Raw genomic sequence first — 15,523 nt, 5'->3', positions numbered from 1 at the left:
GATTCCATTTATAGGAAACATCTAGAACAGGCAAATCCACAGAGACAGGAAGTGGGTTAGTGGTGCCAGGTGCTGGGGGCGGGGAAGAAAAATGGGAAATGACTGCTCATGGGCATGGGGATGGGGTCTCCTTTGGGGGGCTGAGAATGTTTGGGAACCAGATAGAGGTGGTGCTTGCACAACATTGTGAACTTGATAAATGCCACTGAGTTGTTCACTTTAACGGTAAATGGTGAGTTTTATGTTACATATATCTTACCACAATTAAAAAAAAAATCATTGTTCATCACATCAACAACTTGACAGCACAGGGAATTCCCAATTCTGCTGAAAGACCCCGTCTGCTCGCCCACGTGCTTCCTGGGTGACAACGTTGAGGCTGTGGAGTGTATGAGGGCATGAACGACCCCACACAGGGACGGTCCAGAGGCAGATCCAGTGCTCAGCACACGTGTAGACGCATCCCCAACAGCGCAGGACAGAATCCACTGGGAGGGTTGGCCGGCTTTATCCTCAAGCAGTGAACAGCCTCGTGGGGCCGGTGGCTGTGCACTGGTGACTGACTGACCACAGCCCTGCACGCCAGGGGCTGTGGCCTGATTCCTCTCACTCCGAGGCTGGGAACTGCCAGGTGAAGTGGACAGCACTGCAGTCAGTCCATGGTCGCTGCTGGACCACAAGCACAGCTGCAGAGTAAGAATGGAGCCCCTCTAGTTACTTGAAAACCCACATGGTAGAAACATGATTTTTACATAACACACAGGAGCTGTGAAAGGTTATTTTCTTATGTGAGCTGATAACACCACCTCTGCCATGTGTGGACGCCCCCTGTCCTGCTCACCTTACCCACGATGGTTGGAGTTGAGCCCTTGCCCCCCGCCACCCTGCAGAATTGGCCTCCAAGGCCCACTTGGAATCCTCTCCGAACCCTGAGGATGTGTCCTGCCTGAGGCTCCTGACACAATATGCTCCTGCTCAGGCTGGCCTGCAGAGATCACACAGAGGTCTGAGCAGTCAGGTCCCAAAGCAGCAGGACGTGACCCTGGACACAGACGTGTCCACCCTGCACAGAGGGGTCCCTACGAGCAAGTGTGAAGTCACTTTTTAGGGCCACACCCCTGTCCCGCCTGAGGCGCCAGGCCCGCCCCACTGCCCGGCCCAAGTCCCTTTCTCTGCGGAGCTCAAGCCCACACCTTCCCCAGCCCTGCCTCTGCCACTCCCCCCACCCCACCCCCAGCACTGTGTAAGGCTGTCCGTCAACATAACTGTTGCCATCCTGGGCCCATACAGCTCCTCCTGTCCGTCCACTGACCCTACCCAGGACTGTACTGTGTGGTCAATCACTTCTCTGTCCTCAAGGCCTTTCTAGTTAACAGAGGCTGTTTAATAATCATTAGGGCCAGGTGGCCTCTATGCTTTGTTAATCCCCAAACGATGAAGACCTTTGGCGATGTGTTCCCGGCGCCCATGTGACCAGTTACCCATTCATGAAACTTGACTTAGGAATGCACGTCCTGTTTCCAAGCACCCCCCAATGTTAACCATAAATTGTCCTGGTGACCCCTTGGCCATGCAGAGCACAGCCGCAAATGCTTCCGATCGTTGTCCACCATATCCTGATCCTACCCTGTGAGTAAATTACCCAATGATAAGCGGATCCATTGATTACACGGAGCTGCCTGCCTTGGTTTTTGGTCTCACGATGCCCTGTCGGTTCAGTGGGCACTTCTCGTTCCCTCCATCCTCCAACACCTCACCTACTGCTGTGGGTTCAATAGCGTCCCCCCAAATTTATATCCATTCTGAACCCAGAATCAGGCTTTATTTTTGAAACAGGGTCTCTGCATATATGGTTAAGATGAGGTCATGCTGGATTAGGGAGAGCCCTAAATCCAACAGCTGGTGTCCTATAAGAAGAGGGAAATCTGGACCCAGACACAGAGGAGAAGCCACATGACCACGGAGGCAGAGGTGGGGAGATGCAGCCCCAAGTCCAGGGGCACCAAGGATTTCTGGAAACCGGAGAAGCTGGGGGAGGCCGGGGCAGATTCCCTGAGGTTCCAGAAGGAACCAACCACACCTTCATTTTGTATTTCCAGCGTCCAGAGCTGCGAGAGATAAATCTCTGCTGTTGAGACCCCCGGGGTTGTGGCATGTTGTCACGGTCGCCCCAGGATCCCCACACCTGCCAGATGATGAAACACGAGGCATCTGCGGAAAGAGCCCCTTGGTATCTGGACGCGTGTCTCTACAAACACATCTGGGTCCTGAACACACGGACATGCAGCGGCCTCCCCACTCGGGCCGTGCCTCCGGCCGGCCTTGCTATCCAGCTCATTCCTGTCTTGAGTCCAGTGGATGACCAGCCTCCGTTGATGCAGGAGCCCCATAGCTTTCCTGCAACATCCACGCACATCCCACCCGTAGGGACTGAGCAGGAGCCAGGCCACTCAGCGGCCTGGGCTTGGCTGCAGTGACAGGTCAGCAGAGGTGCTGGCCACTCCCAGCCCAGAGGCAGTGCCCACAGTGGCAGCCTCCCTCTGTCCATGTTGGGGCCAGGCCTGGAGGAGGTAGGTCCAGCTCCTCAGGGCCCTGGATGCAGCCTCACGTGCCACTGACCCCGCACACTCCCCAGCAGGCTGGCAGCTCTATGTCCCCGACATGACCAAGGTACGTCTCCTTGCATGCGGCCAGGGACGTGTCTTCAAACCCTTCCATGTTTGCCCAACCTGGCAGGGAGCCCACAGCCGGCACCTTCCTGGGAGCAGACAGAGGGCGTGCCCTCGGCCCGAGTGACCGCGCACATCGCAGAGGAGGCCGCCCGCCTCTGACACCCCCATCCTGCTGGCCCCTGCCTGGCCCTCTAGACATCCCTCACTCTCAGAGGGCTGGGGCAACAGCCCCTCCGCCTCCCTCTGCCTCTGCCTGTCCGTCTGTCCTCCCCCAATCAGGACACAGGTTCCTCCAAGAAGTTCCTGGATTCCTGCCTTACAGCGCCTGCCCCCGTACCCCCAGGAGCTGTTTGTCACCACCAAGTGTTTGTCACCCCAAGAGGCTCCCGGGAAGATGAATCGACTCCCTGAGACCTCAGAATGGGACCTCGTGTGCAGGGGGGTCACTGCAGAGCCGCCGGGGTTGAGATGAAGCCACTCATTTGGCGCTGACCAGTGTGTGTGGGGTCCTCACGAGGGGAAGTTTGGACACAGACACGGGAGGAGAAGGTGATGGGACGGCAGAGGCAGAGATGGGGTGATGGGCCACGGGACGCCCAGAATGGAACCCCAGGAGCTAGGAGAAGCCTGGGACCGACTGTCCCCAGAACCTGCCTGCAGGAGGAGTGGCCCCTGACACCTCGATCTCGGGCTCCAGGACGGAGAGCAGGTGTATCATATTACAGCCCCTCGTCTGGCACTTTGTGCTGGGGGCCGCAGGAAACGCACACCCGGGCCGGGGTTTGGGGGGTTGGGCGCGGTGCTTGTTAAAACCCAAGACCTTCACTGGCCGCCTTCCCTCCGGGCATAACCCCCGCGCCTCCTCTGGGAGAAACCTGGGGCCCTGGATGCCCCATCCCGTGCGTACCTCTCAGGGCGACCTGCCCCTCTCTCAACCCTAAGCCGCAGGCCCCGCCCTTCCCCGCAGCCCCGCGCGGGCCCCGCCCTTCTGCTGCGGGCCCCGCCTCCCTCGCCGCTGCAGTCTTCACAAGCTCCACCCCCATGCTGCTGCTTAGGCTGGTCTGTCTCCTGTGGGGTCCGCCCCTCATCTCCACCGCCTTCACCCCCAGCTCCACAGCCCTTGTCCAGCCTCAGGGCTGACCCAGGACCCTCCCTGGGCTCCCCGCCTGCCCACCCTTGGTCGGGGTCCTTAATCTACCTGAGCAGACAGGTGAGGGGTCCTTCCAGATGCTCCCACACGCTTCACCCCAACATCCTTCCTGGAGTCGGGGGCGTGTCCTACCGGGATATTCCACCATAACCAAGCCCCCAAGTGCATGGCAGGAGCAGGCATGAGGCCTGCTGCACGCAGTGCTGTGCGTCCTGCTGTATACACATGTGTGACCCTGCCGCAGGACGCGGGAAGGGGCAGCCCCGCCCCCGGAGGTGGCAAGGCATCACTGACCATGTCAGGTCCCGGCTCGCCAGGCACGGGCAGCTGTGTTCTCCCTTCTCAGACACTTTCCCACTCAGCCTGACCACGACCCAGCCTCCTTCCCAACCCCTGTTGTCCCTCCACTGTCCTCGCTCTTGTGAGCTGAGCGGGACAGTGTGGTCAGCGGCCACAGGCTAAGGCACAGGGACACTGGCTGACCGGCGTGTGCCCGTGCTGACCGCACACAGGCACTGCACCAGGGCCTGTGCAGTGTGGGTTCACCTGCCCACAGAGAGGCCAGGCCTCTGCTCCTGGCTCCAGGAGGTCACCTTGGAGTGTCCGTGCTACGTGGGCCTCGCTCCAGGCTGGTCTGTGCTGACGCGTGATACGTGGTGGGGCTTCCTGAGTACCACCCCCCCGGAGGCTGGAGTTGAAGGTCCGCCATACCGTGTCCCCCACATTGACGAGATGGACCCCAGTGAAAACCTGTACCCCAGGGCTCAGGTGCACTTCCATGGGCAGCCACACCTCATGGACCCCCAACTCTACTCCTGATCTCTGCCCTCAGCTGATTGTATCTGCATCCTTTTACCATAACAAACTCTGACACTGAGTATAGAGTTTCAGTGAGTCCTGGGAGACTACAAAAAAAAAAAACCTGGGGTGGTCTCAGGGCCCCCAACCCCTCAATCGGGGTCAAAAGTGGGGCTGGTCTCCAGGCCCTGGAATCTGCAGGGCGCCTCTACCAGGGGAGGTGTAGGAGACCCCAGGTTATAGTTAAGCTGAGTCCAGGGCCCTCCTGCATATAGGGCATCCTAGCCCTGTGGATCAGGAAAGGACCAGTTCCCTCCACTCCTCAGCCCAGTCTCTGGATTTGTGAAATGACCTGGGACACCCAGTGCTGGAGATGCCCCAACTCTGTGGCTTCCTGAGCCTCCAGGGACACACAGGACAACCACACTGTACTCTCACACAATGTTAAAACGCTTTCCCAGGGCAGGCCTGTAGGTGAGAAACACCATCCCAAGGCTGGGGCAGGGCCGAGGGGTGGCGGGTGCCAGCCAGGTGCCAAGTCTCTAATGAGCTTCCCTGGGGGGACGGGGACGGGGGTAACTGTCATGGTTCTGCCCTTCGTCGCTGGGGAAAGAGACACCCTAGAGACCCTCGAGGGAAGGAGGGGGCATGAAGGGTCATGAGGTGACTGGAGCAGGGTCCCTCCCACCCATTCATCCTTACTGCGTGCTGTGGCCCATCTCAGCTGTGAGCACACAAGCCACAAGCATGTGCTGAGTCCTGTGAGCCTCCCAGCAAGTCCCCGAAGGTGAGGGTGGCCCTGCAGACCCCACCCCTTCCCTCCCCGTCTAGTAGGTGGGAAGAAGCACTTCTTGCCATTCCAGGAGCGGTTCTTGAGCTGTTCTGGGAGGGGTTCTGGGGTTTTGCAGGCTGAGCCCCTGTTGCTAAGTCCCCGCTTCCCCACAAGAGCCTCCAGAACAAGCTGTTTGCCCTGTTGCCTGAATGCCGCCCCCCCACCTCCAACATCCTTAGGAAGGAATCAGGGGTTTCTGTAGCAGCATCTGCAGGCAGCTCTGCATCTGGATACATTTTCCTTGTAAACACTGAGAACCTTCCCTGACACAAGCCCCCTGCTGACTGCCTCCACATGCAGACCACAGGCCCCAGTGCAGGTGTCAGACCGACTGCCCATCTCAGCCTCCTCCTCTTGTTGTCAGAGCTGCTCCAGGCCCTGCTCAAGACCCATGAACCTACCTTTAATAGGGCTGTCCTCCACCCCCCACCTTCAGCAGGAGTTAACAGAAGTCTTTAAGTTAAAGGGTCCAGAGATAAGAAAGGAAGCTGCAAACAAAAAAATCAGATGGAACCAGCTGGGACCAAGATGGCTATGAATCTGACCTCCAACAGACCCTGAGTCTCATTATATGTTGAATTTACCATATCAGCATGTTATGTGACACATCTACCCGTGGCCATGACTGGACATGAAGGACCAAAAAAGGGTAAAAAGGAAGTGATACCCCGCTCCCTTGGAAAAAGCCCTGCCCCTTCCCCGGTGGACAAACACATATGCCTCCCATCATTAGCCTCCCTTCTCCTCCCTTTGTCTTTACTCTTTAAAATTAAACCACTCTCTCCAGGTGGGCGAGAAGCTGATCTGTGAACTTAGCTCCCACTTCTCCATTCTTTGGCCACTGAATAAAGCCTGTGCTGTGTCGGTGGCAGCTTTGGTTTTGTTATTCACCTACTTGAACCCGAATGGAAAAAGGAAATCTTCCCCATCCAGGCAGAGAGCCTCAGCCAGGCTAGGGCCCGAGCAGGGTCCATACAACTTAACTTGGTAGCAATCTGTAAGGAGACAGTGGTCTCTGCCTGTGGGGTGGGTGGAGGGAACACCTACAGCCACAGCACCGGCTCCGTGGACAGCACGGCCCCTCGTGGGCCTGGACCGTGTGCTCTTGTCCCTCCACGCCTGATACCACCTGACAGTTTGACGCGGTGACACTGGCTGCCGGGCATCCAGTCAGGAGGGACCCAGAGGCAGCACCTGGTGCCAGATCAGATGTGCCTTCTTACAGGCAGTGAACATAGTAAATATTAGGACTTTGCTTTGTGTCTAGAAAACAAACCAAGTGGCTAGAAGGTGATCTGTGCTATGGACTTGAAACCCCGTGCAAGGTGAGAGCTCCTACTGGACACAGGCTTGGAAGCTTCCGCACAGTTGATGACCACACCAGAGCTTCCTGCCCGACCCCTCCAGGCCTCCCTGGTGCACAGAACTGGACCTGCACTCCTCAGGCTCCCCAACCCAGAGCCTGAAAGACCAATGCTGGCAGGGCCTGGGGCTGAGAGTGGTCATTCCACCAATGCTGCTCAGCTCCTCCCCCCCAGTGACCAGGAGAGGGAAGCCCAGTGGAGTCTGAGGTCCGGCTCAGGCAAAGCTCAACGTGCCCCCTCCTTGGGACCCCCGGCCCCGCCCTGCTTACTCAGGCCCACCGTCTGCCCCTCCCAGTGCCTGTGTCCCACTGACCCACATTCCTGGTGTGGACATCCACGTACACAAGAAGCTACCCCATGTCCTCTTTCCACATGGGATGCCCCCATCCCTGCTTCTCCCTAATGATGGCCTGGATTTCAAATGTTCTGGTCAAGAAGAGGGCTGAGGAGGAGGCTGGGATGTCCCGTCTGCCTCCTGGGGGCCCAGACACAGGGCTCAGGGGTTGCTGGGCCTTGAGGTCCGGATGCTTCCAGGTGTGGGATGAACCTGCCACTGCGCACTGGAGCCTGCTCCTTCCGAAATTAAGGAAGCAGGAGGACCCACCAAACTGAGCCCATCCCTGGGCTCTGCTGCAAGTCGGCTCGGATTTGCTCTCCTGATTCTGAAGACAGACCTGTGGGAAACAGGGCCTGCGATTCCCATACTGACGGTGTTCTGTGGAATTTCCACTAGATCCCTTTCTACCCTGTTCTGAGAAAATTACTAGCCAATCCATGCTACCATCACCCCACAAGCGGACTGGGAAGCTGAGGCTCTGAGAAGCCAAGTAACCCAGCCAGAAGCACAGATGTGCGGCCACAGAGTGGGGTCTGCACCCACCGCCCGCCCAGGGTGACTGCCCACTCCCAGCAGGTTCCATGTCCATTACCTTCATCCCCCTCCGGGGACCAGCTCACAGAGCCTCCTCTTACGGGGATTCACTTACCTTCTTTTAACTGGATCCGTCTTACTATCCTATTTTTGGGATCATCCGGAAGGCTTGAAGCAGGTTCAGTGTCACGTCACCAGAGTACCTTTCCTGAATCACACTCACCACCTGTTCACCCACTCCCAGCTCAGACCCAGAAAGGCCCCCTTGGGCCCCAAGTCCCATGGCTCTGCCTGGGTTCCCACTCCCTCCTGCCTGGTCCTTCCCTTTCATGTCCCCTGCAGTGTCACCAGGAGCTCCCACCCGCCTGGGACAGGCTGTCTTCTCTGTCCTGGGGAGGCCTCTGTGGTGTCAGGTGGAAGAAACAAGTGGTACCTATGGGGCCTCCCTCATGCAGCACAGTGGCCAGCATCCGCCTACTGACCTCATCACTCTGGATGGGCCCAGGCAGGGATGCAGGGGGCCTGCAGCATCTCCTGGTTCTCAATTTTATCCCAGCACTGCTCACAGGGAAGTCTTTAAGCAACTCTGTGTCGGTTGCACAGAGAGGACTGTTCTGTGGCTTCTCTAACAAATGACCACAAGCTGGGTGGTTTAAAACAGGAATTCATCCTCCCCCAGTCCTGGAGACCAGACATCTGAGATCAAGGTGTCGCAGGACTGAAGTCCCTCCAGAGGCTCCAGAATAGGGTTCTTCCTGCCTTTTCCAGCTTCTGGGAGCTCCAGGCATCCCCAGGCTTGCGGCTGCATCCCTCCCATCTCTGCCTCGGTCTTCACGTGGCTTCTCCTCTGTGTCTGTGTCTCTCCTCTTTTGTCTCTTATAAGGATGCTACCATTGGATTGAGGGTCACCCTGACCCAAGATGACCTCATCTCGAGATCCTTAACTACATCTACAAAGACCCTTTTCCCAGATATGGTCCTGTTCCCGTGTTCTGGGGGGACACATCTTTTGGGCTCACCATTCAACCCATTATCTGTGTATAAAATAACCCTCATTTTTTTTTTTTTTTTTTTTTTTGTGGTTCGTGGGCCTCTCACTGTTGTGGCCTCTCCCGTTGCGGAGCACAGGCTCCGGACGTGCAGGCTCACCGGCCATGGCCCACGGGCCCAGCCGCTCCGCAGCATGTGGGATCTTCCCGGACCGGGGCACGAACCCGTGTCCCCTGCATCGGCAGGCAGACTCTCAACCACTGCGCCACCAGGGAAGCCCAATAACCCTCATTTTAGGAGATTACCAAGGTCCCATATAGACTGGCACAGACAGCAGCCATGTAGGTGGGGGGTCTGGGGAGAATTAGGACCCTGGAATCACCTGGAAATGATCAGGGCCTGGCTTCATCAGAAGGTGAGCTCTTCCACTATGGGACCCATGAAAACAGCCACTCCATCCTGTCTGTTGAAAGGGACACAGTGTTAAGTACAGAAGTGTTTACCTTGCAAAGCTGGCTCTTCCGGGACTTCATCATCAATAGCATCATGAAACCAACAATTACGGGCTTGGAGGAATCACTTTCTGGCACGTGATGACAGCACTGTCTCTTTAGGCTCATCAAGCCTAGAGTAGGAATGTTTGAAGGAGAAGAGTTTGGGAGATTGCGAAGCTTGGTTGTCAAGGAAACCGAGCAGGTTTGTCAAGGTTGTCAAGGAAACTTCTCCCTTAAACTGAAGGTAGGGCTGGGGGAGCTGAACTGCAGGGATCTTTTAAAGGGGCTGCTCTGAAGCACCATCACCTGAGCGCTGGTCTCAACATGAGCTGTGGTTTGAGAAAAGTGTGACGAGATTAAGCCTTACTTGCTGTTATAGTAGGGGAGGGGTTTGTAAAGCACCTTGGCTTTTAGGGCAAAGGTTTGTTACTGGAACAAAATGTCCCCCCAGAAATGGGCTGAAGCTCAAGATGTCTCTGTCCCCTTCATGTGAGAGTCCAGGGCAGGTGGGTGTAGGGGTCCAGGCTCTGTCTACCTTGTTTCTCCTCCCTGTTTCCAGGGAGGGCTCCAACTAGCAGGGTGAGGTGACCACATGGGCACCAAGCCCTCTGTCCAAGGATGCAGGCTGGCCAAGGGCCTCACCACCTCCACTGCTTCCTCTTGGAAACACGAGACACTGTGCCCCAGCTGCAAGATGCAGGGTAGCTGTGAACAGGAAAAAGGGAAATGGATTCTGGAGGGCAGCTGGGCGGCTCTGCTGTGGGGGTCGCTCGGACACCAGCACACAGCCTCTGGGGCCTGCGAATTGTGATTACACATCAGCATGAGCTCTTTGATGTTTTGTGGTTCTGGAAATCCTATAGGAGGTGGTTTACAGCAGGTGAAGCTAATGCTCTCAGTGGAGGTGATGAAGCCAAAGGTCTGCAGTTCAAACAGGTGCTGATGTGGGTGTACATACAGGACAAAACTATCTCACGTGAATGTAGTTCAGGCACGTTTAACGTGAATGCAGTCGTGTTATGCCTAAGGTCTTGTATCTTGTCCATCTCCTCGGGGACCCTGTCCTTAGTTCCTGTAACTCACGTATGGGGGAATGGAGAGTGGGCTCTGTCCAGTTTGAGCCCTGAGTTACCCTGTGTGTGAGTCTGCTCAGGGGCTGCTATTACAAATACCACAGACAGGGCAGCTTAAACAACAGACATCTCCCAGTCCTGGATGCTGTGTGAGATCAAGATGTCTGCAGGCTGGTTTCTCCTGAGGCCTCTCTCCTTGGCGTGTAGACAGCCATCTTCTCTCCGTGTCCTCACACGGTCTCCCCCTGTGCCCGTGTCCTAATCTCTTCTTGTAGGACATCAGTCCTATTGAATTAGGATCCACCCTAGTGACTGCATTTTACTTTGATCACCTCTTTAAAAACTCCATCTCCAAATACAGCCACATTCTGGGGTCCTGGGAGTTAGGGATTCAGCATGTGAATTTTGGGGGACATGACTGAGTCCACACCATCCTGCTTAGGAACTAATATGTGCCTTGGTCCCTCCTTCCCTCAAGTCACACGGAGAACATCTGATGGCTCAGGGAAAGGCCACTTGTGCAGACCTTGTGCCCAGCTGGGGAAGCCTCCTCTGCTCTCTTTGATCAGGCAGCGGGAGTGCCAGCCCCATCCTGAGGTGAGAAGTTCTGGGGTTTTGTGCCGTGTCGCCTGGCCTGCTGAGGTGCTCAGTGGCAGGGGACCCAGGAGCCAGCAGCCTAGTGGGGATGCCGGGACTCTCAGAGCCTTGGCACATGTCTCTCCCACAAGTCACCCCAGCAAAGTGGGGAAACATTTGGGGGATTACAGGTGGGAGAGAATCATGGTCTTGTTTATGCTTCAGAAAGACCAATTCGGGGTGGGATGTGAGGTGCACGGTGAGGGTAGGGAGCTTTGTCAGGGCCTGATGGAGGAACCAGGCACAAGATCGGGCTTGGGCCAGGGCTGTCAGTGTAGAGGGGAATTAGCGTGGGAACTGGCCATAGGCTCTGGAGGAGGAGCTGACAGTCACTGGGGCACAAGGAAGTAGGAGCCTGGGAGGCTCCAGTGTTACTGAACCAAACTTGGGTCCATGTGTCAGAGTGCAGTAAAACCAGTCTACTGGCACCAAGTTGTGGTGAAGAAAAGTGAAGCTTTAATTGTAAAAGTGTCAATACAAGGAGGACAGGTGGCTTGTGCTCTATGACACCAAACTCCCTGAAGGGATTCAGCAAAGCAATTTTAAAGGTCAGGTGAGGGAGGGTGGTCACAGGATATGTGATCAGCTGGTGCCCAATTCTCTGGTTGATGGTGAGGTAACACAGCAGTTAACATTACAAATTATTATGCACCAGTAGCTCTGTGTTGATGATCATCAAGTAGTTAATTTCTTCCATTTGGTGGTGGTTTTAGCATCTGTAAAACAGCTCAGGAAGTGTGCATCAGACACTATTATCTAGGTACTTCAGAGAGGAGCTACAGCAGAGGATATGGGGGGGAGGGTCTGTCCTGGGAAGGCCCCATAGGGTCCTACTCTGTTACACCAGGTGTCTGGGCTCAGCAACCAGGGAAGGTGGGGCTGCCTCCTGGGGTTTGGGGAGCAGCGGGATCACAGTCCTCTGAGGGGCCTGTTAGCCCCCAGGGTGAGATGGGGTTGCAGTGGCTGGACAGATACGTCTGGCCTGGGAGAGGGGTCCAGGCTGAAAATGTCACTGGAATCATGGCAGGGAGGAAGAGGAAATGGCAGATGGGTCACAGCAGACTACAAGCAGGTGACTTGCGGTCCTGTTGGAAGCAACTCAGAGCCAGAAAGGAGTGGCTGTCAGGGGATCAGCTTCATTCTCTTATTGCTTTGCTTATCTGTTAATTCCCACTCCCACAGTGAGGAGTCTGGCTCCCACCATCTGCCATTTACCAATTCATTTTGATAGTGAGGCAGCGGTGAGTGGTGGCGTGAAGCGAGATCTTAGTTCTCTGCCCAGGAATTGAACCTGGGTAGCCTGGATGAAGACCAGGAACCCTAGCCACCACACCCCCTCGCCCTTGCCCCCAGTGAAAATGCATTTCTCATGGAGGCAAAAACTGTAAAAACAGGTACAAATTTTATTATGAGACATAGCACAACAACACATGGGAGAGCACACAGAGAAACAGTTTGTTTAGTTAAGATAGAAGCAAGGCAGAGATACACAGCCGGAGAGAAAGGGTGTGGGCAGCCTCCCTAATGAGGCTGAGCGCAGTAAAGAGGTAATTAAGTCATTTATGTAAGGCAGTTCTTCCAGGTCTTTGTTTACCTTTGGCCAATTATCTGGTTTCTTTTTCCACACCTGCCCTGCCCTAGGACTGTCCTTAACATGCATGCCCAACTTTTTTCCAAGATGGATTACAGCCCAGAGGCCTATGGGACGGCCTTAGCATCACATATTACGGGGTGTTGCCCCCTCCTTTTTGACCCCCAAGGAGCCTTTCTGCGCATGTGCAATGTTTCCCTTTCCCCAAGGGTGGGAAATGTAGGACCTCGATCTTTTAACAGGGTTTAGCCCCTCTCTGTCCCTGCCATAAAAGTGTCCAATGTTCGGTTATCTACCCTATTCCTGTTGTTGTTTCTTTTTAAAATAATTAATTAATTAATTAATTAATTATTTTTGGCTACGTTGGGTCTTCGTTGCTGTGCACGGCAAGTGGGGGCTACTCTTTTTTTCTAGTTGGGGCAAGTGGGGGCTACTCTTCGTTGCAGTGCACTGGCTTCTCATTGCGGTGGCTTCTCTTGTTGTGAAGCATGGGCTCTAGGTGCGTGGGCTTCAGTAGTTGTCGCACATGGGCTCAATAGTTGTGGCTTGCAGGCTCTAGAGCATAGGCTCAGTAGTTGTGGCGCACAGGCTTAGTTGCTCCGCAGCATGTGGGATCTTCCCGGACCAGGGTTCGAACCCATGTCCCCTGCATTGGCAGGCAGATTCTTAACCACCGCACCACCAGGGAAGTCCTCTGTTGTTGTTTCTTATATCAAAGTGCAGATCTCGAAATATAGACAGGAGTCCGATCATAAATATGTAGTCCGGAGCCTGTTTGTTTCTTGTCTCAAGAGATGTAAACCAGGGGCTGGTAATTAATGTCCGGGCTGGAGCCCATCTTCTTCTCACCCCAGGAAGTATGAACAGGAGGCCAGTTGTAAATGTCTAGCCTGGAGCCCATGTGTCTCCTGCCTCAATTTCTCCTTTTCAAATTACATGTACAGTGGTTTCAGAATTGTTAGCTACTACAGCCTGGAAAGAACTTCATAAAATAAAGTCCTCTGTTTATGTATGGTCCATTTTGCCTTTAGTCTACAGATTCCATTCATTTCCAAAGTTAACTTAGGTCAGCACCTTTTACCCCATCCCCTACAGTGAGTTTTTTCAATACATTTCCAACAGTTAGATTCTGTTGCATTATGTATTCCATCCTGTGGCACTCCTACATTCTAAATAACTAAATTTGAATAGACTATGATTTACCCCTTGGGCTATACAAATCTATGGGCTTAGACAAATGCATAGTGACAGGTATCCATCCTAAAGTATCACATGGAATACTTCAAACCCCCCACCCCATGATCTGCTTATCATTTATGTAGCGTAGCTTTGCCTTTCTTAGAATGTCATAAATGGGGTCATACTGTGTGCAGCCTCCTGAGACTGGGTTCTTTCACTTAGCAATATATACTGAAGATTTATCCATGTCTTTCCACAGGTTGTTGGTTCATTCCTTTCTACTGTTGAGTAGTATTCCATTGCATGTGCGTGGGAGGAAAACAATTTTCCCTCTACCCTTCTAGGTTCTTGATTGAGACACCCCACCCCTGTAATAAAAGATAGATTAGCAGGAGAAAAACAGAAGTTTAATAACATGTATACCTGCTGTATACAGGGGAGATACCAAGGAAAACTGAGTCACTCCCTGAAATGACCAAAGCCATCACCTTAAATACCTACTTCAGCTAAAAACAGAAGAATGATGTTGGGGAAGGGGGGAAGCCAGTTATGGCAGGTTATCATGCAAAGCACAGCAAACTAGGGTATGATTGTTTGCAGATTTAAGTCAGGACTTCTCCATTGATAAGAGTTACTTGAGTTTTAATTATCCTTCTATTTCTGGTGCAAAGAGGGACATGACCTTATAAATGGAGATTTCTCTATTGTAAATGTCCTTCTCTACTCAGTTTTCTGAGAGTTTTAAATTTTTGTTTGTTTGTTTTTAGCAGACTGAAATAATCCTTATGCCAGATAGGCATATTTTGGGGTGGCATATTCTACTCGCCTTGACATGGATGTACCCCAATTTGCTTATGCATTCATCTATTGAAGGACATTCTGATTTCTTCAAGTTTTTAGCTGTTTTGAGTAGAGCGGCTGTGCATAATTGCATCTTTGTTTGCATTTGGACATAGATTTTCAAAGCAGTTGCCTAAATACTTGGAGCGTGATTGTTGGATCCCAAGGTGAGACTTGTTTACGTTTGGAAAAAACTGCCAAACTGTCTTAGAAAGTGGCTGTACGTGCATCCCACCAGCAAGGAGGGAGAATTCCTGTTGTTCCTCACCCTCTAGCAGTGGGTATTGTCATATTTTGAATTTGGCAGTCCTAATAGGTGTGCTATCTCATGATTTTAATTTGTAATTCCTTAAAGCTATATAATGTTGAGCATGTTTTTGTATGATTTTTACTGTATATCCTTTTCGGCTGGGTGTCTGTTCAGATCCTTACCCTTTTTTTTTTTTTTTTAATGGGGTTGTTTTACAGGTCTTTGTCTATTTTGAGTCCAAATCCTTTATCAGATACAAGTTTTGCAAATATTTTCCTACCAGTTTGTGGCTTGTCTTTTGATTTTCTGAATAAGGTCTTTCAGAGTAGAAATCTTTAATTTTATAAAGTCCACAATATTACTTCTTTCTTTTGTGGATTGGCTTTCTGTGTGTTAAAACTCAAAACTTACTATCTACAGACCAAACCCAAGGTCATGTAGATTTTCTCTGTTTATATCTGTAATTTCGATAGTTTCGCGTTTTAACTGTCTGTTAATAAATTTCAGTGGCTTTGGTGTCAGCTTTAAAGTTTGTGTCTACATTCACTTCACTCCATACTGTTTCAAGTTAATTGTTCCTTAACTATTTTGGAGAAGTTAGGGGATATTGGCTCTATTTCAGTTTGAATTTCCAGTTTAAGGGATCTAGCAGAACCGCCCTCAGTGGGTGGGATCTCCACTAAACTGTGAGGGCGGCTTGGTCTGCACTTTCCCATTGGCTGGCAGGGAACGCAGAGCCCGCCTCTCTGATCCCCCTTGGGAACGCGTGTTCCGCCCGCGGAC

The sequence above is a fragment of the Tursiops truncatus genome, chromosome 2 (assembly GCF_011762595.2).
Source record: "Tursiops truncatus isolate mTurTru1 chromosome 2, mTurTru1.mat.Y, whole genome shotgun sequence".
Lineage (NCBI taxonomy): Eukaryota > Metazoa > Chordata > Mammalia > Artiodactyla > Delphinidae > Tursiops > Tursiops truncatus.
This window is presented reverse-complemented; position numbering follows the sequence as displayed.